At 40.1% G+C, this 27,741-nt stretch overlaps 1 protein-coding gene and 1 non-coding gene across 2 annotated transcripts in view; both read left to right on the top strand.

Moving 5' to 3' along the window:
• arhgap20 (Rho GTPase activating protein 20) overlaps positions 1 to 27,741 on the top strand; it is a 99,813-nt gene that overhangs the window by 19,170 nt on the left and 52,902 nt on the right. The gene's annotated exons all lie outside the window — the stretch shown is intronic.
• On the top strand, positions 3,518 to 3,590 carry LOC139626825 (small nucleolar RNA SNORD83). The gene has a single exon (XR_011692435.1). It is a non-coding gene; the product is annotated as a small nucleolar RNA SNORD83 (small nucleolar RNA).

Below are 27,741 nucleotides of genomic sequence, written 5' to 3'. Positions count from 1 at the left end.
CAAAATGTCAGATCCTGCAGTGCAATATCCACTTGTAGTGACTGTGCTATTACTAAACTTTTTTATGCTTATGTTTACACTCTCACTCTCAGAAAATATTCACAGTGACCTCAGACACAACATGTTAATTTACATCTCAGAACCACCATCTTTCCCTAATTTTAACCAAAGTATTTTTGTTGCCTAAACAGCAGACAGAGCTGTGGATGCAGAGTCGGCCTCTGGTGTGAGGGACCTGCCATCCACCACAACCATCTGCGGCTCTGCTGCTGTCAATTAATCTTTGGCGTCATTCATTAGACAAACAAAACAAAATGCTGCCTCTGAATGTAATCAACGACAACGTTTCCTACAAAGTCCTTCAAAGGAAATTTCTAGGTGACAGAGTTATCATGAACAACCCATGCAGGGATTGAGTTGGCAAGAAAAAGGCTTGTTTGATTAAAATCATAATTAAAGTCACTAGTATAAACCATCATGAATCTTTTCATCATAGAAAAAGACTAAATTGCTTTTTGTCTGAATAATGTAAGATTTCTGGTTGCACTGATGATCCTGTGGTTAAAATGGGTCATTACTGTCAGTCACTCTCCATTGGAACGAATGACTTCCATTCTCTGTTAATCCATCAATACATTAACCTGGCGTTAACTTTGTTTGTGGCATAACTTTGGAAATTGCATTAATAGCTGGTCAGGAGGCAAAATGTGACTAATTGATACTAAAAATTACATATTTGCCCAAAAACATTTGCATCACACTGGCTGTCAAATGTTCTCTGTCCTGAGTAGTGGGATTACTCCTCTGAGGGTGGCTGACATGCTCAGATGGAGACTTCTGTTGCCTTCGATTTCTTGTGTCTTTCTTATAAAAGCAAGAAATGTCCAAGAAATAATAAAAGAAGCACCTACCGTAGATCTCACAGGCTTAGCTTCTGCCTTGAGATTTACAAAGTCTATAAAGCATTTACTGAGCCAGACCAGGTATGTGTCAGAGCTGTCAGAAAACTTTTGGAAAGTGCGTCGATGATTTGACGTTTGCAAACCCTTGAAACTCACCGACCGGAACAGCTATTGAATTTATATGGTTTATATATTTCATATATACATTTCCAGGACAGCTGTCGTGTTCTTTCCCTTAATAAAAATTTGGGAATAAAAAAAAAAAAAATGGCTGGAATAAGAGTGTCAGTCACCCTAACAACATTCAAATATTGTTATTTTATTAAACCCTAATTGCAAAGGCGCAGTCGTTCGGGAATCCACTTAACAGTTAATCGTTGTGCGTTTTATTGTATTGTGAATAATGTTGCATTTGTGTCGATTGATATCTGTGTTTATCTGTACCCCTGACTGCAATTCAAGTTTCCCTCTTGGGATAATAAAATGAATCTGAATCTGAATCTGAATCTAACTGCAAACTCCAACTGGTAGGACTAGTTTCTTTAAAAAAACAAAAAAAACAAAGTTCAGAGACAAAGTTCAGCTCACTGTGAAGGCTTTCAAGGTCATATGGAGGCGTAGCAGAGCGAGCGTGACTGATACCGAAACATTTTGTTTCTTTGAAGCCGACGGGTAGTGGACCACGGCTCAGTGCCACCGCAGCTTTGTGCCAATCACAGAGGGATTTCAGCTGAGTGCCCAGTGGGACTGTTTGTGGTTCTTCTGCTGCCAGGAGACTCTGCCCTTCATTCCCACAAAACTCTGTCCAGATCTGAGACTTCTGCTTTTCATTGCCTGTGTGTGAGGTTTGGCCCCTGGACGCTGCATTAAAGAAATGCTGCCCTAATCCGCAGTGTGTTAGTTAGTGTGTATGCGTATAGTTTTCTCATAGGCATTTGTTTCAAGCCCTGCGTCTGTGCTTAGATATATGTTCAAGTAAATATGTTTACATGTGTATATGTGAGGTTGTAAAACTGTAGTGTGTGTGTGTGAGAGTATTTATGAGCCACAGAGCTGGGATCATACTGCTCCAACTGAGATCGAATCGTTCTTACTGTATAAAATCCTTCTGGGAGTGTTTAAATAAAGAACATATTCATTATTTCTACGGGCCAATAGGTACAGCATAGAGATAAATAACACAGACACACACATATACGCTGTCAGCGTAATGACAAATGAGCAAGGTGATGTGTTTATGACCATATATGGCTCAGGACGACTCCTTCTCTTCCTTCAATAAAACAGATTAAGTATTCTGGCCACAGCTGCATTGTCTTCATCACTTGTGTGAAGAGTTATTAAACAGCTCTCCCGCCAAAGTTTTCGCAGGAATCCAGCATGTTTATCAGTTTTTACACCGTGTTTTATGATCACCAAAGCTAATAATGTCAGGAATGTGGGACAAATGTAAATGTTGTAGTTACAGTATTGATAACCAAAGAGAAAGTCCCTGCTGTCTCCCTGGGATTCAGAGGTCAGCTATGGTGCAGCAGCAGTGGCTCCTCCAGGCTGGTAGGAATTTTGAAGTTTTGCTCAAGGGCACTTCAGATGAATGGAGGCGTGTTAATCACTTCAGATCCTGCTCGGCTTTCTTGTAACCACTAGACGACCAGCTGCTGAACCAGACATCTTGTTGACTTAATTCTTTTCTTGTGAATTCTGCAAGAACACCTCCATGTCCAGCTCTGACTTTACCATAATCACTTACAATTATTTGTTCCTGCTGCATAATTTCTTCACAGATGTTTTTTGAGGACACTCTTGGCCGAGTTAGATTTGTTTTACAAGCTGATTATAAACTGTAACAAATGCAGGTTTGGCTTGGTCTTATGGGATTTCTGTGAGGTTTGAGATAAAAACTTTTCATCACTGAATCAAAGTTTCAAAAAGTTTTTAATCATAGCACCAACATCAATAACCACGCCTAATTAGTTTCAGCTCAGAGTGTCTGAATCAAGGCATTCCTGAACTCAGTATGAATTAATTACAGAGTACAACGCCTGTGTACGATGCATCATCGAGGCAACTGTTGATTTTGGATTTGATGCCTGTGTTTCTGAGTGCAGTATATCACTGGATATACCATGCAGCTCTGTGCATCATTTCTCTCCTACAGGGGAAAAGTTCACGTGGTTTTGGGAGGCTCTTCCAAAAAACGATTAACCTCTCCGCACGTGCTGCACCCGATACAAATGAACCTGTTTTGACTGAGATTAGCTCTAAATCAGTCACTTAACGCAGATAAGATCTCGGGGAAGTATCACTTTACCCTGGCTACAGGGGAAATATTTCACTGGGTGTGATGTACACTGTGGGCTGTCGGGCAGATTTAAGAGCATTCCAGAAGTATTGCTTTCAATTAGTGAGTAGTGCACAGTCAGTCCTGTGAATGACCATACGTTTGGTTTTGCTAGTGATTCAAAAAGGTGGATGTCACAGCACAGCATATGCTCCTTCAATGCTGAAGTGTCATTTGAAGTAGTTTGCTTTATGCTTAAGCAGAACATGAACCTATTTTCCTTTACTGTTTCAAACACACCGAACTGACAGTTGGATGTTGATTGACTTGCTGTGCTGCATGATGTAGTGTTGAGATGTGAGAGTTGTGCACATTGGATCTTCATCAAACTCCTTTGACCTACAGTTACCTGTAACACCCGTTTCTGAGTAGTTTCAGAGAGACATTTACTTGTATCTTCGTGGAAGTACAACTCCATCCTTCAGTGCAAAACGCAGTGGCTGCGTCATGGAGCTCGGCGTTCTAGACTTCAGAGAAGTCCTTCTCGTAGAAGTAGAAGAGTCCAGAAGCTAAACTGGCCTGTCTGCAGTCCAGACCTGTCAGCCACTGAAAACATTTGGTGCATCATGAAATGAAAAATACGACAAAGGCGACCCTGAACTGTTGAGCAGTTGAAATCATGTATCAGGCAAAAATTCACAGCATTTCACTTTCAAAACTCCAGCAACTGATCTCCTCAGCTCCCAAACGTTTACAGAGTGTTGTTAAAAGAAGAGGTGATGAACACAGTGGTAAACATGACCCTGTCCCAACTTCTCTGAAACGTGTTGCTGGCATCAAATTCAAACTGTTCATATATTTTTCATAAAAAAATAAAACTTCTCAGTTTCAACATTTGATATGTTGTCTTTGTTCTAATTTCAATTAATCATTTGAATTCTGTCTTTATTTATATTTTACACAGTGTCCCAACTTTTTTGGAAATGGTTGTATGTTAGTACCAGTATTATGTTCACAGACTGGTATTTGTTTTCCACCAAAATATCTGAACAATATCCAGGCAGCAATTATGCTTGATCTGGATGGCAACCGAAATAAAAGGTGTTTTGTTTTGAGATGGACCCAAGTGGTGACAGGTGTGTATTCGAAGTAGGGATTTAACCAGACATAGCAGGGCTGACCTGCAAAGAAAGTGAGAAAGAAGACACGCACACGCACGCACACACACACACACGCACACACACACACACACACACACACACACCACATCACCACAAGTATGTACACACACAAACCTGCACTTTGTCAGATCCAGGTGTGGCAGTGTGAGGTCAGTACAGATTCCATCTCCTCTTTCTCTGCCTTTAATCAGCAGCCTCACTCTCACTGCCTCAGGGCCACACTCATTTAATGTCAATCAGAGAGACAATGGTCACGTGGAGACGTTAGAAACACAAACGGACTCAACTATCATGTACAGCAAGAAAATGAAAAAGATGATAAAGATGAAATCAGTGTACATAGTGTTAAAGATTCAGTGAAAATAAAAGAGATTTTTAAAGTGCTCTCTCCAATAGTAATGAGGTCAGAGCTTCAAAACTGTAACTCCAGTGGTTTAGATTTCTGCATTTGAAGAGAAAGGGGGCCTGTGGGAACAATTCGATATGTAGTGTGTGTGAACAATAAAAACTGAGGGCTAAAAGCAAAACACAATTACTTCATACTCAACACCATAGACACAAACTGGACGAGAAAAAAATTACAAACCTAAATATCTCAAGTTCAGGCAAACATCAAGACCATGGGTTTGAATGAGGTTTTCTTGGTGAAAGCATGTGGGTTTAGTTAGGTGACAGAGTCGTGTCCAGAAGAACAAGGAAGCAGAAGAATGGAGAAGGGATTCAGAGCTTTGCTGGAGAGCGCACACATAATCAACAGTGAACTTTCTGATTTCAAGAAAAACATTCCAACAAAATGATATCAAATAGAGGAAAAGTCAGTTTAATCAAAAACATTTCTTCTATTTATTCAGTTCTTCTGTTTTACTCATTGTTCACTGGAGATGCTCCGTTCCAGTACATGGATATCAACACTGACTCTTATTAAACCGCCTGAGTGAAAATACTGTCTCTTATCTTGATCACTGTCAGTGCAAAATTGTAACAACAAACCCGACATCTGTTCATATGAGGCAAATCAAAATTCAAAAAAGAACAAAAAAAATTTAACTAAGAAGAATTATTTTCCAATCATTTACAACACCAGGACGGGAACAGAAGTGTGAAACATTGGCCACATCTGGACGTCCACATATATGTTTTTTTTATCTTAAATTCCCACTCACCCAGAATAAGTAGAAATGTAGAGAGAGACATTTTCTGATCCATTTGCTTTGACACTTTACTGGACACAGCTCAATGATAAACCAGCTGTTTATTAATGGCCAACATGGGCGGATTACGGCAGCGCTGCCAAAAACAACTGCACTCCTCCCAGCTGCTAAACAGAGATTTACTCTGAAATGATGTTTTGTTATCTTTTACATTCTTGTTCTTACATTGTTTGTTTTTAATTTAGACTTGCTTCTTGCCTTCAGATCAGAGTTAAGGCCAGTGAAATGGAATATTTTCTGAGAAAAACCAGATGATAATAAGCGATAATACCAACTTACTCACCACCACCAAGACAACACAACAAAAATCCAAAGCTCTTCTCCTTTACAGGCACGTTTTCAAGTTTTCATAATTTCCCGAACAGGTACATTACATAAACTATATAGTTGATGAAACGTGAACTTTTTTTGTAGTGTTTGTGCACAGGATGTATTATTAACCTATTTTTAACCACAGTGGCCAGTTACATGCATTTAAACGTACAGTATTTAACTTCTCACACCAGGGGTCTCAACCAGAACAGTAACAACGTTGACAGGTGATGTTGTGAAGTAGTGGAGTAGTTGTCTTCACCCCCGTTGCCATCAGCTTCTCCTGGTTTGGATTCCTTCAGTGTCAGTCGTTAAGGAGGTTTTTACCTGGAGCTGAATTATCCACAGAGGTCCAGGTGATTATAACAGTTAAAACACTGAAGCAGTTTTACATTAAATGTGACATGTGGATGTGGTCAGGGAAGGGCTTAGAGCTGAGACTGGTGGTAACCATTGTTTGGATTGTTTATTTTTTAACTAATGGTACCAGGAGCCGAATTATCCACAGACGTCTCCTCCTCTCCAGAACAAATGGACCAGGGGATTAAAATAGGTAGAAACACCCAATAAAGCGGCTTCACTTTGAAAATAAGTGATTCATGGATGGTGTTCAGTGAACACAGGATGTCTCAGAGCGGCTGAGAGCTGAGCTGCTGATAACATTTACTTGGCTTTTTTCTCTGATAACTTAAGATCCAGATGTCCGATGACTAAAATCCTCCATCTGGTTAAAATAGTTGAAAACGATCAATGTCTAAAAAATGTATCATAAAAATGTGGCTTAAAACTGGATAAAAGTCAATTTTGATGCTTCTGGCAGGTAACCACAGCAACAACACATGTGCATAGGGGACTGATAGGCAACCACATGAAACCATAATTAAAATCTTATATTTCTCCAGGTTTGAGAGTAGTTGGAAACATTTGAGATGTTGTTAGTACACAACTCAAATAACATATAACGTAGATATGGTTGTTTTTAGACATTTCTTTGTGGGAAAAGTTGGACCTTTAAGTAGGGCTGCAACTTACTTTTTTTTTTAGCCATTAATTTGTTGATTATCTTTTCTATTAATTGATTCCCTGACTACTAAGAAGCTTGAATCTGTGAAGGTCTGGCATTTTTTCTTGAAAAATGATTTAAATTATTAGTTTAAATGATTACAAAAAATGTTTCTTTCAGCTGATGAAGTGCACTACTCTTCAGACACAATGACCGATGAGTTCACGCCTTGAAGCTGCTCGGTTCAGTCTCCACTGGAGCAGAGTTGAGGATTTGTATTTTTTTCTCTCGTTGATGAAAGTCTCCCTCTTGTCTCCGCTGTTTTTCATGTAGTCCTGGATTCAGTCAGCCTTTCAGTCCTAACCCTGTCTCTCTGACTTCCAGACTAAAGTTTTGGCCTCTGTTTGACATTCTGATGATGAAACACAACATTTAGCCAGTCTACAGTGCAGGAAAAAAATGGAGCTCATTAGCACTGAGCTAACTGTCCTAACCTGCTAATAATCCATTGGCAGTGAACCAGCGAGCTAGCTAATGCTCACACAGTCAGAGCCAGAATTAACTTGCAGGGTGATGATGGCTACAGTAAATTAAATTAATGAGACTCTCTCGATCATCTGTCAGCTCTGTCGCGCCTGGTATCCAAAAGGCATGAATCTGCTGCTCTGTAAATTAGGTCAGGAGCACAACAGTGAATAAACTGATGATGAAACAACATCTTGTATAAAACCGTATCCATAAAATCCAGCTAGGCTTTAATATAATGGACACAGCATCAGCTGAGAGATATAGAGTTAGCTGTAGAACAACAAAGAACAACATATGTAAGTTATGGATGTAACCCTGAGTAACCCACTGCCTGGTTTTGTTACACAGGCAACAGTAGACGTAATGATTTACAATACTCATTGACATCACTTGTAGTTCTTCATCCCAGCTCTGGTAAAAGCATCTGTAGCCACTCTACAGGTCACATGTTTGGTTTTTAACTGTGGTGGAAGAAGGACTTTGTCTTCAGTCAAGGTACCAAAGCTACAGTGTACAAACACGTCCTGTGAATAAATCATCTGACTTAAAGTACAAAAGTATCAGTAGCTACATGAACTTAAAGTACCAGAAGTACTTTAGTTCAGTTATTTGTCATGGACAGTGACCCAAATCAGAACCATGTATGTTATTGAATCATCATCATGATCATTGATGTATTCATGTTAGAGCTGGTGAAGGTGGGGCTTTTTGATTACCTTATATACCACTAGATATCTTGAGAATTTCCTCCTGGGAGTCAATAGTTTTATTGTAATTTAAAATAATCTGTAAACATAACAAGAAAAACAGAGATTATATGATAAATGTAGTAATGGGTAGTAAAGCACAAGATTGCCCTCTGAAAAGTAGTGGAGTAGAAGAAGAATAAAGAATAGAAATACTCAAGTGAAATACAACTAAGCACTGTAAATGTACCCAGTTTGTTTCTACCAGTGGTATTTAACATGAACAGAGAGAAAACGAGAGACAGCTGTCAAATCCTCCTGGAGCTAATCACAGATCATCAGTAACTAACCTCGGTGAGTGCATGTGGCACCCAGGAATGATATCCCCACAGTGGAGAGGACGTGCCATGTAAATAAGACAGCTTTGGAGTTAACAGAGAACATATTCATTCTCCTCTGACGCAGACTGTAGTGCCTCCACTTGCCATACCCCAGGCCAACATGTGCCAGTTAGAAGAGATGAAACTGAAATTGTTTTGTTCAGTTTAATTCAAAGATTCGTAGCCACTGACTCTAATTTCTTCAGTATTTTTAAACGATAATCTCTGTTCAAATGCTCTTCAGAGCGGCTCTTACTTTCAGTTCAGCACAAACTTTACTTATACATGCGCTGTTAAATTAGTTTAATAGTTTAATATCTTAGAATCCAACAAATAGTGACAGGGATCACATCATGACTCTTACAGTTGCTTTTGCTGTGTTTTAATGAGCGGTTTGGGAGGAAGTCATTGCAGAGCTGACACCAGTGAGGGAGCTCAGCCTCACTGCTGAAAGCTACCAAATTGGTTGCTGTGATTTTGTCAGTTGAGTTTACACATGTTCTGAACATCTCTAATCCCTGTCTCTCCATCGAATTCAGCGACTTCACCTCCCATTTAGATCCCTGTAAGACTGCAGACATGCCAACTTGCCAAAATTTCAGAGAGCCAGAGCTTTATTAATATTAATAAAACAACGTAATTGAATTTGAAATCCTTGGGATGTCCTGATAGCCTGGTGATTAAGATTCATATCATGTATTTTCAACATCCCCGGCTCTATTTCAGCTGGGAACCTGTAGTTACATCTCCGCTCCTTCACTCTCCTCACGTTTCTTTTCTGTCTTTAGTGATGGGGTCAATTAAACAGGCTGAAATGCCCAAAAATTATATAATGGAAAAAAAAAACCTTACACCAATCTAAATTGAAAAAGTGGTCACATGACTTTACTGTGTCAGTTACTGTTGTTACTCTGCTGCTCTCTAAAACAAATCCAGATGACATTTCCTATTGATCATAATCAGCTGTTGCAGGCTGATGGTAAACAGTGGAGCAATGGCCACGTTTTCTGAGCAGAGTCTCCATCTGAGTCAAAGCATGGAAAGACTGATCACCTCAGTGATTTCCCTCTCATTTCCTCTGTCTTTCCACCTTGTTTTCCTCTGATTCCAAACAGGCGTCAACATCCACGACCACGAGCAGTAAAACTAAAACGAGTGACAAGAAATGTGGAATTATTTTTCCCCAACGTGATGGGAAAATGGTTTGGTCTAAATGACATATTACAGCCTCGAGAACCTGATAGCATTTATCCTGCATCTGTCTTATATCGTCACTCGAAAGCCACCTCAGAAACCCAATCTAATGTAAACCAACTTTTTACTGGGATGTTTGTTTTAAATTTGAAGTTTTCTGAGACTGAAAGACATATTTCACCTTCCAGGTTGTTCCTTATCTAGAAATAAAGAATTTCCTGTAAAGTACTGCGAGATTTGAGTTGGACTGGACTATTACAGTGTCAGTACCTGTAAGTAGCACAGATGGATTAAGACGTTTTGACTGTATCCCTCCTGTGTGCAGCTCATCTGTCCTCGTTTGACTGAGGACCTATATTTCATACTTCACCTCTGCCTGCTGGCTCTTATTTTAAAGCCCCCCTGAGAAGGAATAAATCCGGCTCTTTATCTCAGCAATAAATATCCCGAGAGTAGAGGTGGGATGGGGATAAGAAGTAGGTCTTTGGGACAGCGTGCATGTTAAGTTTTGTGTGAAGTTGTGGGGTTTTTATGTGTTATTTTGTGCATTGACATATGTGCTTGTATGCTTGTCAACACCACTATTTTTTGGGGGGAAAAACAAGGAAACCTGGCAGCCTCCTCTCTCTTTTTCTCCCTCACGTAAAACGTGAGTGTGAGATTAGTCTCAGCTTCTGAGATAAAAGTGTATACAAACCTGATATGAGTCCAGCCAAACCTCACTCTCCTCCAAGAACAACACTGAGTTTCCAGTTTTCACAGATCCGATCACGTGCTGATAAGACCTGTGTGGTATTTCTGAAACACACACCGGATCACTCCTATCTTCCTCAGTCATCGCTCTGTCAACATTGTCACGAGTGGTGCGTCAGACGTGTGGATGAATGAGGCTGTAACACAGCGAGAGTTGGGGGTTCAGTTCTGCTGTGGAGCTCAATCTTTTACCTGGAAATATTTTTAAAAAAATCCCTAAACAGTGAACCTAATTTCCTTAAACCATGAAAACAGTGACTGCCCGGTAAAAAACATACATTTCACAACTACAGCACGCTGATTAAATTTCCTTTCAATAATATCAAATTATGCACAAAACATGTTTGTACTAATAATGGACCAGTAACGACAGAGGAAGGTTAAACTCAATGAGGAGTTGACTTTATTTAAAGATGACGAGAAGACTAAACATTTTCCTTCATCAATGTCACAGCTGTGTAGTATAGATTTCTTTTCAACAGCAAAAACACAGTTGATCCCCTTTAAGGTAATTGACATTGCACCTAGCAAGGTAGTCAGATATTTACATAGCAGCCAATCAGCTTCTTGCATTGGAACAAAGAAAGGGGTGAAAAAAAATCATTGATGAATATTGTTGACAAATACCTAATCTCACAATGTTAACTGATAAAAAAAATCCCTAGACCCCTAGGTTCTTCTCTGGCCCCACCCTCCCAGAAAGTTTGGTGTAGTTGACTACATCAATGTGTCTGCATCAGAATATAAAGAAGACTTCTACAGTATTTACAATTGTATAAAAAAAATCTTCTAAATCTGTTGAAATTAATAATAATTGAAATGACAACTAACTCCAGTCTGGTAATGAGTGCCTCTCATTACCTGTGCTCAGCCCGGTGTCCCACTCATTGGAGCACATGTAACGTGTCCCAAATAAACGTTGCCCTCAGCTGCTGCACTGTGACTCTAACCACCACCTTGGCTGCAGAATTGCTGTGGTTTGATGTGTGCCTGGGCTCAGCAAGAGGGATTATCTAGTATTTGTCAAGAGATTTATGATAATGGCACCTGGCATGAAACACACATTCTTCAGTCATATCACCTGAGTCTTGGCTCAGGTCTTGTTTGTGTAAATCTGTGAAGTACAGCCGGAAGCATCGGTATCCCATAGTATGTTTTGTTTGTTTGTTTTACTTATTATAATTATGCCATTAGTTATTAAAATGATGTCATCAGTCATTAATTATCATTTGGCATTTTCAAGTCATCTGTTCCAGTTCTTTGTGTGTTTGTTGATTGTATTTACTAATTCTGCTTAACTGCTAATTCGACATGTTTTTATTCCACGTTGATTTCAGTTGTGCAGTGATTAAAATAGACAAGTACATTTTAAAAAATCCATGAATAAGATGATGAAACCTTACAAAGTGGCTATAACAAAGTCCTTTTTTAAATTTCATTTTAATATAATATCAAATGCATAAAGAAAACAAAACAAATCAGTGGAGCCATTACTTTTTTTTGTTTCTCTCAAAATACATTTCACTTTTTCATATAATGCATTTGATTAGACCATAAACATGACAGCCCACACCTCTGAAACAAAACAAATAAATATTATTATTCTTCTTTTATCTCTTTTAACAGCATTAAAGGAGCTGTTTGTAAGTTTTGTTATTGCTACATAGACAATGTTAGCATTAACAGCTGTTTACTTCCCAGTCTAGAAGAAATGTTGTGAGCTCAGCATCAAACTTCATTCCTTTACTCACCAAGAGCTGTCTCCTGAGGTGGAAAGCAACTCTTTTTTTGCTTTTATTTCTATAACTTCTTTTCTTATACCAAAGTTAGCATGTTAACCAGCTATCTGTAGCCTGGCTCTAGCGTCTCGTCACTTTCTGATTCGGAGTCATTGTAGCATCCAGGCTGCCCTGGATAAGCAGTGCTGCACAGAGGAGGAGTATTATAACCTCTTTTATTGTAAACACAAAGCTGGCTGAAGCCCTTGGCAAGACTGGTAAGTAAACAGCTGTCAATGCTAGTGTTGTTGAGATTGTTGTTAATAAATTTGTGTGTCTGGACCAGCCTGATAATTGCTGCCGTACCATAAGTCACAACATTATGACCTAAGAACATACCGAAGAAAAACAGTCGTCCAAGAAATTACAAAGGCCCGAGATATGGCACAGGTGGAAGAGTTTGTGTGAATGAGAGTGAGAGCAGTCTGCAGAGCTGCAGCTGTTTCTGCCAAACTCTGACACATCTGTGCTGCTTCTTTCACCTACATAAACTTTAGATATGACCACGCTCAGACCCTGAGGGACATATATCCCTCTGACTGACAGCATACATACTTGACTGGATGAATGCCCTCCTTTACTCCTGTGCGCACACACACACACACACACACACGCACAATCAGCCCAATCACGTCTCAGGAATGTTTACCTGCTGGGGAGCCTTGATTCGTGCTTGTCTGACCATCTCTATCCTCCACTCTTAAGAAGTCAGGGTCAGTCAGGAGTCATCTCACATCTAAAAGGAGCTTTCACACTGATTTGGCAAAATAACAGACGAGTCTGCTTTTTTCATTTGTGTGGACAATGTTTTCTTCAGAGGACTGAGTTTGCACTCAGTTCTGGCAAAAATTACAGCATAAATCTCTCACATGCACTGTGTTGCATTGTTTACCACACTGAATCACCCTGGGAACCATCCAAATAAGCAGTAATAGCTATCTGTGTTATGCACATTCAAGTGTGACTTCCTAGTTCCTGGTTACAGTCTTACCAGTGTTCGCATGTTTTTGTCCTGTGTCTTTATCTTTGTTGAAGGCTAACATGAATTACGGCACTTATTTCCTTCTGCTCACCATTAACGTACCTTGAACATTTTGTGCCATCTTACAGTCTTACCAGTGTTTACATGTTTTTGTCCTTTATCTTTCTGGTTTCTGCATTAAGTGTTTTTGGTTTTTTTTCTCATGCAGCTTTTACATAAATTAGTTTGTATGCCACATGTGAGGAGGCCACATAAGGGACTTAAAGGGCACTTTAACGTTACAAGGTATGTTTATGGTGAACAAAAAGAAATAAGTGTTGCTGTAATTCATATTAGTCTTTGACAAAGAGGTTACTGAAAGGTGGATTACTCCGTGTTATTTTTGCATCTGAAAACCAAAGCTTCCAATATTGAGTGCAGATATAAAATAAGCCCCCACATGCTTTTCTGTCTCTCTATTGCACATTAAAAAGTAATAACATCTAAAAATCATTAAGATAGAATAAAATGGCAGCTACTTTTAGTGAGAGCTACAGTTTCTACAGTGTACTGCCAGATATTTGTTCCTTGGAGGAAATCCAGCAATCAAAACTACAATAACTACATCAGCCAGGTATGTAACTGCAGTCTGTTGCATCGGTCTGCACATATAATGGATACAAAGTTCACTCTATAAACTCTGATTCCCTCTAAACAAGCTCTCTTTCTCTCGATGTGTTCACTCTTTCTCATCGCAGGGTTGAGAGTAATTTTCACTCAATAAGCCCTGTGGCTGAGCTCAACTATAACAAACTGAGGCACTAAGTACAGCTTCTGGAGCAGGAGTAATAACCATCATGCTGTAGTAGGATTTGTGGGAGTTATTTAACAGATCTGGCTTTGTTAAGTTGCCATGAACAAAAACATGAAGCCTCAGACGGGTAAATGAAGGCGATTCAGAACCTCTGTCCTCTGCACAGTGGATGTGCTGTGGTCTGTCGTCAGCATCGTACAAAGCTGTCTGCACGTCCTCTGACTCACGCAAACTCACAACTGATTACCTCTTAGTCCTCTGCATCCCCCTCTTTGTCGCTGTCCGCCCTTACTTGCTGTATGTGCAGTGTGACTCACCTTTCAACTTTTGTCCTTTTCGTACTCAACAAACCCCCTCCTCTGACAGTGACATGTTGGTTACAGCACAGCCCCTAATCTCTCCACAATCAACATGCTTCCAACCACAAAACAATTATCATCTTGTCTTCCTTTCACCCACAGACCCTGCTGTGCCATTTGTCACTGACTAAATAATTATGTGTATGTAGCTAAAAACGTTGAGACTAAAATTAGACTGCAAAGGGTAGAAAACTGACGGCTTAGTTGACATGATGTATGTGTTAGATTACATCTTCTGGGGTATCTTAAGCAGTACTTAGACAAGAGCGATGACTTCTTTTTTTTAAGAGTGATGTAACAATCCCTAAAAAGTGCAACAGAACATATTACCAACCAGAAAAGACACTTTTTCAGCCTGGTGTTCATTTACTCTATGAAGCAGTGGTCAGCAACTGGTGGCCCACGGGCCAAAACTGGTCCTCCAGTAATAATATCTGTCCCGCCAGATTATTTTGATAATCTGATTTTTTTTTAAATCTTACAATATTCAGCTGACAGTCTCACATCAAGATGCAGCTGATGTTGAAATAGCGAATCTCCCCCCACCTGAAGATTATTATGCTTTTATCCACGCTGAGAGTGAATGACAGACACAACCTGTCACACCAGGAGCAGCGCTCAGCGCCTGGTTGTACAACAGGTCCCTGTCACAGCAGTAACACTTACCCACAGAATCACTTCCTCTTCAGTGATAAAATACAAGCGTGAGAAAGATCATTTTTAGTTCAAAAGAGCTTTTAGCTTTCATCATGAAAAGTTTTCACAGGAATTTCCAAAAGTTCTGTTGCTTGCTTGACAGACCTCTGAAATAGCAGAAATATGAAAAAATTACACCAGTTCAATGAATCACTCAAATGTATATACATGACTGTGGCCCACAGTGCCTCATGTGAACAGTAATAAAGTAAATTTAAGTTGCATTTTTATATAAGTTTCTTAAATTAGTCTTTGACTGTGATCTGGCCCGCCATGTAATGGGTTAGAAAAAAATTGGCCCGAGGCCAAACTTACTTGTTGACGCCTGCTGTAAAGGAAATTCAATGTTTTTCTCCTCTAAAAACAACTGTTATTTCTCCAGTCCATACTGACCATGGAGAAAAACCCTTAGTAGCACAAATCTACTGTAGGAGATGTGGGACAACACCCACCATCCTTTTCTGTCAGCAGCATGAAGAAACAACATCAGTGCAAGGAAAAAAAGACAAAACAACGGTGCAAAACAAAACCTGTAATATTATAATGAGAATGACAGTAACTGTGCACATACATAGCTGACTAACTAACTGTACATTTTGATAAAAACTACCTGTGTGAGAGATAATCAATATAATATAATCAGTATCTCAGTGGATCAATAATGAGCCATGCTTTAAATTGGAGGTGAAGATATGACCCTTGTTAAACCTGTCTCGCCTTTGAGGAATGCTAAACAATACAACTTGAGAATCTTGCCTGAGTGTTGTTCAGGCTTTCTTCCCGAAATGAATCGCAACACATTTTTATTAGAAACCTTCTGCTATTAGAGTTGTCCATTTTAAATACTGGAACAAATTACTAGCTTTGGTACTGTATCCTTGTATCAGTTTCAGCCATGAGCCTTCAAACCCAACCAAGTACCTCAGTCTGCTGTGTTGCAGTAGCAAAATATTTATGCTTTAACCTGGAAAGCTGAGCAGCTGAGCAGAAAACTTCTTGTTACTTGCAGGATGAGATAAGATAATAGTCCCCACAGTGGGGAAATTCACAGTGTTACAGCAGCAAAGTGGTAGTGCAGAGAAAAGAAAGCTGCAAAGAAACTGCAATAACAGGTATTCAAGAAAGATAAATAATAAGAACATAATAATATACAAATTTTATATATAGTGTCCAAAAATTACATATTTACAAGAATATACAACAGATCACAGATTCTTCAAGTCATGTTTGGTGTAAATGAGCCAGATGTACAGGAAGGTTAATAACTTTCATAGAGCATAGTGAACTGCTTTACCATCTTGTCATCAGTGAATGACGACAACACTGACACTTATCTGTCTGCGTCAGTATCTGTGGATGGGTGGTGTCAGTTCAGGCCAGAGAATTGGTCAATTTAATGCTGAAAACACATATTTCCACAGCATATGATTTGAAAATATTCAAAACAATGGTAAAATTGAATGTGAGGTCAGTGGATGAAAACCATCCCTCCCTCCACAGAGTCAGTCCCACAGATTTATGATTTACAATTCTCATTAGAGTGGACATAAAACATTGCAGATGGGTAAACACTCTTAGCCGAGGAGACAGAGGTGAAAAAATAAAGACTTGACCCAGCCTTCATACAAGCCAGATCGAGAGAGATGGTAGATGAAGAGGGTGAGAAGATGTGAAGAGCAGGAGCGAGGGAGATGGAGAGGGTGTGAGGAGAGGACAGTAGAGGAGGGATCGCCGGCGGAGGCTTCGTGCCAGATGTCCACTCACTCATTGAACTCCTTGGCAGAGCCTGGAGCCGACTGACTAAGAAGACATCAGCTGTCAGTCAGAGCTGCACACACACTCAGGACCAATAAAGATTCATCATTTGGAGATCCTTCCCTTATAAAGGAACAGCATTGTGTTTGATAAGAGGATGAGCCAAGCTTGTGATTTGTCCAGATTTAATAAGAAAAGGGGTGATGGGTAGCCAGGCTGATGAATCTTCTCACATTTTTCCTGGAAATTTGTGCTTGAAATATTTGAACCATAAAACAATATCTGTGACGCTTTTAATATGGACACAGCACTGCAGTAACATTCAGATCAACCAGATCTGTCTGAAGAGAGCTGGGTATATACTGCTGGCACCACAGAATGGAGAAAGTCAGTACAGTAAAGATCGGTGCACTGACAACTGGGACATCACTGGCCAGATAACTATTGAAGGTACTTGTATTTTCCAGCCTTATTTATGACAGATGATACAAATTGCAGCAACAGCAGCAGCTGCATATGTCCAATTCTAATAAAGTTAAAATCCTCAAGATTTCAACACTTGCTGCTTTTGGCAACTCCTGGTCCGTTCTCCTAGGAATAACATCCATAACAGACGATTCTGCACCTCACAATTTACGCTCTGTGCTGACAGTCATTGCCAGTGCAGGAAGCAGTAGTTGCTGAAATGCAGGTGTGGAGGTTGGGGTTGTAGCAGTCTTCAGTTTTTCCCTTTCCACTAACCACTTTCCCTAACCTTCCCTAACCAAGGATCAAATTCACCGAACCCTAACCATACCTTAACCATAGTTTATTTTCCATAATCTGAACCATACTTGTTGCAGAAAGTGCACAGCTACTGCAGAAAGATAGATAGATTGTTCATTGTCATTGCATATTAAAACCAACAAAATGAAGCAATCCATTATGCTTAGCAGCAGAAAGTGTTGAAAATGTTGTGGTTGCATGTGAAAAAAACCATCTTCCTCTCTGGTGGTGGTTATGCAACATGTGGTTACTGGCTGTGTGTGAAAAAATGTGTTTTAATAATACAGATCTTCAGATCTTCATATGTATTAACCACTGAGGGCAGCAAACAGGCCTTGTGCAGCTACTCTGTCAGAGCTGCAACGAAACTTGCGTCTCTGTTCACAGTGCATCCAAACAGACTGTGGGTTGTTTGGAACAGTTGCATCATATTGTTTTAATGGGGACTAAAAATAGATAATGTAACATAATTCTATGTGCAATAGGTGTGTGCATCATTTTCTGTGAATCTTTTTTGCAAGGGTACGCAAAACTCCTTAGGCTGAAAGTAATGCAATGATAATGTGATCACTTCATCTACTGATAATCTAGTAATGATGATAACAATAATAATATCCATTTAAACATTTTGAGCCTTATATGACTAAAAACAAGATTTTAAAAAATCACATATTTCTAAAGTTGGGTGAGTTTCATCCCAGATTTTATTACACATCATTCATCAGATTGTGTTGTGGGCTGATCATCAACCAAACCAGACGCTAATTAGACATCTCGTGTCGCTCTGCCTACTTTAAACTCTCTGTCAGTGTGTCTTTGTCAGCTGTCTGTTTGGCATTATGAAAGCTTGAGTGAGCAATGATCCAATTAGTCAAATCCAGACCCAGAACAAAGGTTGGCCAGTCACTCTGCAGTGAGGGCTTATGCAAGGTTGTCTCCTTGGTACACAGTCGGACAGTGCGGCAGTTGGTTGCTTTGATTGGATCAACCCGCTACCTCAATGTTTGGTTACATCACAAGCAGCACCAGTGATGCATTTCCTTAACTCCAGGCTCTCAGACGCTTTAAACGTATAAATATGTATGATGCTGAAGTGTCCCACTCATGATTAGTGGGTACACAGTGTACATGTGCATGCATCTGCTTTGTGCGTTGAGGATTCATTTAATTTTTCTAATCTTCCCTGCATGGGGTTGCATTAAATCTGTTGATTTCTTACTTTTATGAATGTTTTCATTGATTTTTTAAGACATTTACATATAGAGACATTTGCATTTTGGAATAAATGTTTCTCCAGGTTATACAGTTATGTCCTTCGTCCGCCATGCAGAGAGCAAGAGTATAATCCTCACATATACATACACATGGCTTCTATAAACCACTGAAACTGGAGCACGCAAACCTAAACACACAGAGGGATAGAGTCCAGGGATGGTATTAGGCTATGAGTGTGAGGAAGCGTCCAAACAAGCCATCACGAGCTGTCAAAATATCTCGTCTTATCTTATCTTAATGCCTGATTCCTGCAGTTCGCAGCTCGTCACAACAAGTGGGAAGATTTTGGGGGAGTGGGAGGGGTCACAGGGTCAGCACAGGATTAATGGGACAGCATAAAATGTTTTTTCTAATATAAAAATCTACTATCGTATTTTCACAATAGTTTTGGTGGTTGCCCTCAGCTTGCAAAAATAATGAACATCTCACAGCCTTTGGGCCTTATCCAGTAATTCATCAAGAAAATTAGTCTGGAAAGATGAAAAAAGATGTGAAAGGATGTGAGCCAAAAACTGGTTGAGAAGCAATGTCGGAATATTTAACGGAAGACTTGAAGTTTTCCAGGAATTAGATCATTGGATAGATTAGATTATTATTAATTAGATTTCCTGAACAAATGGTTTTGAGGTGAGATCATGCAAATAAAGAAAGACTCTCACCACCTGTGAACAACCACAGCACCATGCAGCACATAACAGCTGGCCAATCAAAGACCTGCTTCTGCTGCTCTGTGGATTGAACCTTGGTTCATTTTTACGTGGCAGAGTGGGCACAGCTCTTATATCTCTTTAAAGTCACAGCATGTAATTTTTTAATTTAATTTGTCTAATATTTTTTGTTGAAAACACAACCAGAGTAATTGAACAGCCTGGCAGCAGTGCAGAGAGATTCCCCTCTAGTTGTTTTTTAGCGAGCCTCATCCTTCTAACCAATCAGAGAGAAGAGCAGAGTCAGGGGTGGGAGCTCACGGCTGTCAATCAGTACATTAATAAACTTCTCTGTCTCCTCTCACACCGAGGCTTCAAGTTAGTACTACTTGCAGGGAGACGTTGCTGTGGCTAATTCGGCTCCTGATTCCTGGATGAATGTCTGAACCTATTTTCATGGAAATCCATCAGGTAGTTGATATAGTAGATGTTTCGGTCTGGAGGAAAGCGATGGACTGACCAGCCAACAGTGCTACTCATAGATCGATTCCTGCTAATGAGCTAAGCTAATGATTTTTTTTGTGTAATGCATAATTTTAATACAGATAATGAACTGATGAATGCTTTTCAAAATTTAGCAGGTTATTAACTGATTATTAATCTATAATTATTCCGCTGACACAGTGCAGGCTCCATATATTGTCAGATGATGTACAGGAAGTAAAATTTGTTTATGTCTTTAACCTGTGCCTTGACAACAGGTGAACTAAACCTGACTGCCACCATTGTATAATATGTTGTGGATACTGTCAAGTGTCTGATGATGGCTGTTTCAACAATGGCTATTGACCTGACTCTTCCAACCAATCAAATGAGACTTCCTCGTGTTGTGAGTGTCAGATCAGTGTCAATGTTTTGCAACCACATGAAGCGAGAGCTGCCCTGAAATGCATCCAGACCTCAGTCACCTCCATTTCTGGCTGTGATGATCCGTGTAGGGAGCATCTGCTGCATCCAGGCCTGTAGAAGTCAGGACTGAAGGATCAAAGTCACACAGGAACCAAACTGTAACTGAAGCCTGATAATCCCTCACCTGCTCTGGGTCGTATTCTGCGATTGTTATGGTTTGTCACGTTGTTTATCCCATCCCTCTTTCTCCAGGCTTTCGTTGCCCCTCAGACGTGACTGCAGCCATTAAAGCTATCCCAGACTAGAGGCTATAATCCTTTCACCAGACACACTATCTCATGTCCTCAGCTTCTAGAAGAGGTGGAAAGATTTTCTTTGTGACTGGCCTCCTCGTGTTTTGGTTTCCATGCACCAAAACCTCTGTTGTAACTATGGCGATGGTGTCAGTGATGGAGATTCTGCTCTGACATACACTGACACACAGAGACAGTTTTGCAGAGGCGTGATGTATGCTCCATGGCTTTGATAGTCTACATCAGTCACAGTCACACAGTGAACCCAGTTGACTCAGAGACAGATGTAGAGTAGCTCCATATTTTAGCTGGTGAGGGAACTGTAATATGAGACTCTCTCTTACTCTCTTAATCTTGTCATACTGCTAACACTCCTGCTGTTTTAAGCTATGATCAACCAAACTATATAATGACATGGGAGTTTGTGGATAACAGAGACCTGTATGGCGCTGGTAGGGCTGGATGTAGCCTGATCCCAAAGTGCTGAACTACTGCCTCCCTTTCAAAGTGCTGAACACATTATAGACACAACTGTAGCAGCTTATTGTCATAAAGCACTTCAACTGTAATGTCTACTCTTAGGGAACCAGCACACTGCAACAGAAGTGCTTTATAGGTGACAATGTACAACATGTGAAAAACCCTCCCTAACACTTTTTCCATGTCAGAAACTTAGGGTGTTGTGTTCAACAGTTGCTGTAACTTTCTGAGACTGACAATCTTTAATGCACAGTTCGGTTCACAAGGTTTGTGGAGGTGATAATGTAAAGCCTACAGGGTTTCAGTTTCTCACTCAGCACTTATTTTCTTTCCTTTTCTGTAAACAACTAACGTCCACTTTTACCTTCTTCACCTCTTAACTACCTTTATTAAACCAAACCTTATTTTAAGCTGAACCCTTAGACCAAGTATTAACCCTTTAACAGCCTGTTGAAGAAAAGACAACAAGACAAATGTCCTTAATTTTAATGTCTGTGGGTGGCTGTCGCTCAGGAGGTAGAGTAGATCAGTGGTTTGATTCCCCGGTTCCTCCAGTCCGCATGTGGACATGTGTGCAAGACACTGAACCCCACATTTCCCCCAGTGTATCATCAGTGTGTGATAAGAGTGTGTGTATGTGATAGAAAATGGCTGAATGAATAGAAAAAAGCACTGTGTGAATGTGTGAATGTAGTATAAAGTGCTTTTGTGGTTGAAAAGCTCAAGTGCAGTCCACTTCTATTTAACCCTAACCGTAACCCTGACCCAAACCTTAACCTAAACCTAATTCTAACCAGAACTCTAAAACCAAGTCTTAACCCTCAAAATGTGATTTGAAGGTGTCTCAAAAAGTGAGGACCCGCCAAAATGTCCTCACTTTCCCAAAATGTCCTCACTTTGTTAGTAAAATACTTTTTTTGGTCCTTACTATGTAGCAAGTACACACACACACACACACACACACACACTACACGCAGTGTAGTGTGTGTGTGTGTGTTTGTCCCTCCACACGAGGCTACATGGCTTAACACAATGGCCTATTCTCACATCAGCACAGTGCATTTGAATAGCAAAGGCTACTGGGGCAGCAGTGGGTGGAGGTGAACAGCCCCAGTGTAGTACAGTATCTGTCTGCGGGAGGAGCACTGGGTGACACTGACACACACTCACAAAGAGCACTGTTTATTTTATCACTGATTCGTGTTTGTCTGGCTCGTTGGCTCATCTGCGTTTCCGGACTCTCTGTCTTTACTCTTGTTTTTGTTATTTTCTTTCATTCCAGCTGGGCATCTGTTAAGTGATGAGGATCTCTCTCTCTCTCTCTCTTTCTCTCTCTCTCTCTCTGACTCTGACTGTTTAGTCTCTTGCACAGGAAGAAGCTACAGTGATCCGCTACCACCTCAGTCCCTTCTCTTCTCCTTTGCTTCTCTTGTTGATCTGTAAACACTGGGACAGTGGAGAGGAGGAGGGGGTGACAGTCAACCAAATCTCTGGGCAAAATCCACTTTTTCAGCATTGAAATGTCCCTGTAAAGTATTAGTTCTCCTTTTCCCTCCCTCCACCCCTCACTGATGATCACATTGATCACCCCCCACCAACCCCCACCCCCCCTCTGTGACAGTTTGGAGGATGCTGTCGGCCCTCCTTATAACCCCCTTCATACATTTCCCCCACACCTCCTCCTCCTCCTCTTGGCCTCAGCCCCTCCCCTTGTTTGCTCCCTTCCACCTGACTAGCCAATGGGACCAGACGAGCTTGTCCGGGCGTAGAATGACTGGGGAGTGGGAGGGGGTGGGGATGACCGCCTGGACAGGACCAAACACCCTGCCAGCCAGACAGACAGGAGCAGAGAGACTCAGAGTACACAAGTCTCAATTCTTGCTCGTTAATGGACGGGTTGTCTCTGTCTGAATAAAACAGCTCTGCCTGTTGCTTCCTCTCAATACATCTACAAAGCTACATATGTGAAGGAAGGGGTTTCTGAACCTGAGACCTGAGAGGACCAGAAGAAGAAGAGGAAGAAGAAGAGGAGATACACAGGTAGTAAGGAATGCACTAAAATCGAAGAGAGCAAAGGAGGCAAATCAAGAGTATAGGACTGGGCTGATGTCAACTTGTTGAGGCTGTCAGCACAGACATCTGACTAACACAGGGACACACACACACACACACCCACAGTCCTGCACCATGCCAGCGGGAGGACAGAGGTTTTCGGACATGGAGATGTTAGTAGGGATGGAAGACGTGCGAGTGGACGCTGCCAGGAACAGGGCTGGGAGCTGTGTGGAGTTTTACACTGTCAGAGTAAGTTTTCTTCTCCTTTTATGTCGTTAAAGTTGAGAGAGAGGTGAGGAGCAACATTTCCACTTCTGATTGTACTTCTGAATATACTGTGGAATTCTAGAAATGTACACCAGACTGGGCAATATATATTTTGCATGCGAGGTCTGAGAATATTAGGGAATTTCACAGGAATACACCAGAATGTGTTTTCCCACTTGTTGCATCTCTGAGTGGAAAAATAACCAAACCAGGAAGGAAATGCTGTGAATGCACAGAAATGAATGAGTAAGTTGTGGAACAATCATCGAAGCCCATTGTGTAAATATTTCATGAATATTTTATATTATTCTTCGATGTAAATATATGTCATATTATGGGTAATATTTACAGCGTGATTGCTCAGATTTCAAACTGATGTTAAGTGCAGTGACGTACATGTTCCACTGTTATGTATGACATTAGATACAACACTGAAACAAAAACCTCAATAACTCATTTTGTCAGTTCAGTTTTCAGTTACATTTTGTTTGGAATCACTTTTCCAACAACACCGATTTCATAAAACAATATAAATGATATGATCATATTATCATTATACTGTTTCACTGATAAGTGATGTACGATACTATTGAATTATTACCCAGCCCTAATTATATATACTAGGCAAGCAATCAAGCAAAGTTTATTTACCTAATGCTTTTCAAAACAGAAGTTATGACAAGCTTTACAAAGGGAAGAAAAATATACACACTATAATTTTACCACAGGTTGGAAAACAGTTCAAAATGTGTGCTTAAGCTTTGTTTCATAACCTCCAACTTTGTGTGTTTTTCTGCTGATACAAATCTCCACAATTCAGCAAAGTACACATAATGTCTGTGATATTTAGAAGGATAAGTTGAACTGTTATTACAACCACTTCTCTGTGCCTCAGTTAAAGCCAGCAGACCAAAGGAGATTTGTATGTGATTGGAAAGAGCTGAGCTGTTCGAGGAGGGTCTGGCTCCTGTAGCCAGGTGCTCAGACCGAACCTGGGGTTTTTTCACCCAGCTCTGCTCTGGGTTAATGACCTCAGGGTCTTGCAACACTTTTGGCACAGGGGAAATACTGTAATGTTTTGAGTGACACCTTTTAATACTGCATGATTTAAGATAAACCTGCAATGTAAAGCAAAGGTCTTTGTACATCGAGAAGATCACAGTAAACAACCTTCTACTTAGACTCTGCTGCTGTGATAAAACAGATGAGACTGAGACTGCTAAGGAACAGGCTTCTCCACGTGCCAAGACATTCTTACTTTGTGTTTGGTAATTTTGTCCTCAGGAGCTTGCCGTAAAAGGCACAGGGTACACAAAAGACAGTTCTTTGGAAACAAATAGAGTGTCTCTCTATGTGAAGCTGTTGGACAGTCTACTAAAAATGTACCAATATAAAACTGAGCAGGTGTACTTGTTATGTTTTGTTCCCAGTGGCAGACAGAACTGTATAGTGAAAGCGAGGCTTATAGGGAGCTGATCTAAACACTGATAGCCATCACATTGTACAATCAACATTTATTTCATCATAAACTAAATAAATGGAAAACGTTATCAAAACACTTAATGACAATCATTTAATAAACAGCTGAAGCTGCTCATTGTTAAGAGTCAACAGTGGACTATCAAAATGAAGTGATACCTGATGTAATTTGAGGCATGTTTTAAAGAGATGCTGAATAGAGTTCATCTAAACCCTGTTTACTGACACTTCAGCATCCACCTGTATTCCATTTGTCAATGTGAATTGCTTTAGAAAGACACACTGGCTGTGTCTGTGTAATCATCACATGTTGATGTTATTTATGACTGTGTCTTACCCTTGATGAATCACAATCATGAAATTAATTTACACAACATGTAGTTACTTCACTGAATGAGCTTATGTGACCTGATTTACTGGACCTTCTCTTCACTGGATGAGCAGCAGGTCAGCTATATACCTGGTAATTACGTGACCTAGTCTTTATTTTATTGCCATAGTATAAAGGCTGTCAATGTAAGACGAGTCATGTGCTGCAGTTCTTTAGTAGAGCCATGAAATAGTACTGTCTGTCCTTTTTCTCTCTCTTCCTCTTTTCTCTTTCTTCAGTCTATCGTCTGCCTTATTATGTGCACACACACGATAAAATTCAGGTTTATGGGGTTAGAGAGGTGTAAATGTGAGTCAGCGTGTACAGTAGGAAGTCAGGTGGCTTCACGTGAGATGGCCCTCAGACTGGACGGACTCAGAGGAATGCTGTTTTTGTGGGGAGTGAGACTGCTGGCTCTTTTGTTCAAAAACCTGGCTGAGGGCCTGCTGTTGTACTGTACGTCCTTCTGAAGCTATAAGCATTGATAGACTGTAAACATATACAGATTTGGTCTTACAGATGTAAAATAAAATAATTACTAATTTGCTTTGCAGAATTTTCCTAAAAATTCCTATTAGGAATATATTCAGATGAGATGTGCAGATTGTATAATATATGTGTGGATTGGTGCTATTTGTCAGCAAACAAAATAAATTGCCCAACCATTGATTATCAGGAAAATAGCAGAAGAACTAGAGATTGTGAAAGATTAGTTACAGATTGATTCTGATGTATTATGAAACTTGCTTGAGTGTGAAGTGCACATAGTGAACAGCCAGTCTGCATTTTGTCAACTGGATGTTATTACACTTCAGCCAAATCAGCAACATTTAAACGTAATGTAAGTGAACCACAGACATGATGTTCACTGCTAATTGATTTCAACACTGTACACAAATGATTGAAACCAAGTGTTTCCTTGACCTGTAGAAAAAAATACATGAGAAATTAAAATCTGAAACTACAGAGCATGCATTCAAAATGGTTGGCAAATACATAGCAAATATATGATTTACAGTTTAGGAGCAAACACGTGCAACCATACTGGTTTGGTCCTTTAAGACAGGATTTTCCTAAATATTCACAAACTTCAAAACATCAACATATTTGAGCAGATAAAGGAGGAAAACCATGAAGAAGGTTGTGTGACTCAGAGGTCAGCTTCTATGGGGAATGACAGTCTGTTTGTGTTCAACACAGCCCAGTGTCTGTTACTATATCAGTTATACGGCCAATAACGTGCACACACACTTACACACACAAACATACGCTCACAGTGAGAGTTTGAAGTTCATGAAGCCATGAAGTTCAGCATATCATTAAAGTTATCTCCTGGCTCTTCCAGGTATATCATTACTGCCCTCAAGTCATAACAAATCAGGCCATACGCATGCACTGTATATGTATTTAGACATGTATGGTGCCTGTGTATATATTCAGCCCTGTGTGTGTCTGTGTGGGGGTCAACAATCATGCTGTATGAAGGTATGCGATTGTTCTCACGTGACTGATTTAATGCATGTCCAGTATGTGTGTGTCTGTGTGTTTGAAAGATTCCTCTGTGGGATATCTCCTCAGTATGTCCTTCTTTGGAGTGGTATCCCACCAAATTCTTCTCAAGACCCAACAAATTAGGAAATTTAAAGATCACGTCACATCTTTGAAAAGTAAGACCTTCAGACTTAAGATCTTTCAAAGGAAAAGCTCTGCGTGCTAAATGGGAATGGACGGATGCAGGGAAAATGCGTTTCACCCAGGGGATTGGTGTTTTTAGCATCAATGTTGTAGAGTGAGTTGAACGTGTCAGGGAGGAAGTGTGTTTCTCAGAGCTGCAGACGTCAGACTTGACATTTGAACTCAAGTCAATCTGGAGCCATTAAAGTAAAGACTTGAAACTTGACTTGTACTTGACTGCTATACAACCTGAACTACTGAAGACTTGAAGACTCCCCAAAGACTTGGGGGGAAAAAAATAGCAGGTGTCAAGTTTTGACCTGATAAAACCCAGGCAGCTTTCATACTGTGTATAATAATTTGAACTACACATTTCAAAGGACTCAGTTATGTACAACCACACCATTAATGCAGCTTTTACATTTTTTTAAAAGTTTATCTTAAGTTTTTTTAAGTTTAAATGCTGTGTTATTTTAATGGCCAGCACCGAGAGACACGAAAGACCTGATTTTCAATTTACTTATAAACTTACTTGACATGGACTTACCCTTGAGGACTTGAGACTGGACTATGATTGTCTTCACTAGTTTTAGAATTCACTTGAGACTTGCTTTTGCAAGACTTGGGACTTCACTTGGACTTGCCTTTGATGATGTTAGACATTGACTTACCCTCGAGGAGACTTGCCATTTAAAACTTGGGACTTGTATTTACAGGACTTGGAACTTAACTT

Source organism: Trachinotus anak, unplaced genomic scaffold (assembly GCF_046630095.1).
Source record: "Trachinotus anak isolate AG129_WGS33_773 ecotype Australia unplaced genomic scaffold, CSIRO_AGI_Tana_v1 ptg000001l, whole genome shotgun sequence".
NCBI classification, from domain to species: Eukaryota; Metazoa; Chordata; class Actinopteri; order Carangiformes; family Carangidae; genus Trachinotus; species Trachinotus anak.
Note: the sequence above shows the minus strand (reverse complement) of the source record. Positions and strands in the feature narration are given on the sequence as shown.